Below are 2,004 nucleotides of genomic sequence, written 5' to 3'. Positions count from 1 at the left end.
TTTTTTTTTTTTTAAATTGTTATATGCACATATTTTACATCCACAAAACACTACCAAAAGATGTTAAGGGGATTAGGGAATTTGCTATGAGATGTTCTCCTAGTAGTGTCAGAAGCTATAAGTCTCATCAACATGGCCGCCTAAACACGAGCTGAACAAGGGCAGCAACAGATGTGCTAAAGTGGACAGAGGACAAAGCTCATCCCTTTGAAAGATGGGTTCTGTGTGCTGGGACACAGAAGCCTGTCTCCTGATGGGGAGTGTCCTGTACAGTTGTGTGTCCACGTAGGGACTGCTTACTGTCTGTACACACCGGATCTCCTGTTCCACAGAAGGGCTCTTTTGTAGGAACTTACAGTTAAAAAAAAGGGTGGGGCGGGGGGACCGGATGGCAGCCTGGTAGTTGGCTTCTGAGAAGATGCCAGAGAAGCACAGTGCATTAGCATTTCATGGTCCAGCATTTTCCACATCATATATTTTTTTTTTTCTTAACTGTGAAATTTCAGCAGATTGTTATGCAAAACAGTTTTGGGTCTCTGTGTGACTGGGAAGACAGCTGTTAGTCCTAATGAGGAGTGCTAGCATTACAGTATTTCCGTTGATTGAGACCCACGGAGGGAGCAGAATGTTCCAGATCAGGCAGTGGTGTGCGGTGAGAAGGTACCATACTGTCAGCTGGAAGTACATGCTCGGCTGCTCTCCACGACAAGATAAATGAGTTTTGCTGGAGTTTGGCAGAGACGGAGGCTTTTCCAGTGAGTGGTTGTAGTTCACTAGCCTCCCTGTGGGACCCATGGTCCAAGGGTGCCTTTAAAACTACTGCCTCTTTGCCAGGTTTTTCTTTTGATGTCCTACAATACCTGTCAGGATTGTGATTTATTAAGAACCTAATGTCTTCTAGCATTTCATTAACATAGGGTCAGATGATCTTTTGTTGAGGCTTTTTTTCCCTTTGTATTAATTGAGCAAGATGCTAGCTGAAATTTAACTTGGCCAAAACCTCCTAGAATATACTGCAAACAGAAGTCAGTGGATATCTTTACCTCATGCTTTTCAAATCTCTAGCAGTATAAAAAAGATTTTTAAATGTTCCTGAAACCTTTGCTACACTTCATTTAAAGTCAGGCCCTATGCTGTTATTTACTTAAGTAAAGAATCTCTGGGGTTGCAGGGGGCATGGCTTCAGTTCCCGCACTCACATGGCAGCTCACAGCTCACTGTGATACTAGTTCTAGGAGATCTGATACCCTCGCACAGACATACACACAGACAGAACACCAATGCAGATAAAATAAAATTAATCATCAGATAATACAGAGAGGTCAGTCATGATTTACAGGTGTGTCTATATGTCTCTTTCTCCCGGTATCATATATTTCTGTGTATTGTGTGTTGTTTATGCCCCATCCAGACATAGTGCAGTGTTTCTAACGCAGGTGGTTTTGCAAGTCATTGATTGTCACATGTAGGGAGGAGGTACCCACTGGCATCAGACGAATGGAAGGAGGAAAGCTGCTGTACTTCTCAGTGTCCAGCATACCCACCCTCAGACGGTAATTCCACCCAGTGCCAGTTGTAGTTGAGTACTTTGGCACGGGCAAAATTGTGTTGCTGATGTCAGTGCCATGGCAAAGCTTGTCTTGCATAAGACAAGGTGTATTAATGTGAAAATAGTTTTGCACACCCAGTATTTGTCCTGGTTGTGTTCTGGGCCTCAGTGGTGTGCCGTAGTTTTTGTCAGGTCTTGTTGAAAACCTTTTGGTTCTTAGTAGCTACACTGGTGGTGGTGTTTAAAATCCTTGATTAATGTAGTAGAACTTAAGACTTAATTAGAACTTAGCTGTGCCTATTCAGATTAATAGAGTTTTCATAAGTTGGACCTAGTGACTGATTAGATTCCTATAATGAGCCTCAATAGAACATGAAATCACATCTTGGTACAGATTGTGGGACAGGACCAAGTGTCATTTAAATTGGAATATCTGAGTTCCAAGTAGTTAATGT

General features: G+C 42.5%; 1 protein-coding gene across 4 annotated transcripts in view; it reads left to right on the top strand.

The window, feature by feature from the left end:
• Positions 1 to 2,004, top strand: part of Wdr37 (WD repeat domain 37) — a 65,659-nt gene that overhangs the window by 53,738 nt on the left and 9,917 nt on the right. The window lies entirely within an intron of this gene.

The sequence above is a fragment of the Mus caroli genome, chromosome 13 (assembly GCF_900094665.2).
Source record: "Mus caroli chromosome 13, CAROLI_EIJ_v1.1, whole genome shotgun sequence".
NCBI lineage: Eukaryota > Metazoa > Chordata > Mammalia > Rodentia > Muridae > Mus > Mus caroli.
Note: the sequence above shows the minus strand (reverse complement) of the source record. Positions and strands in the feature narration are given on the sequence as shown.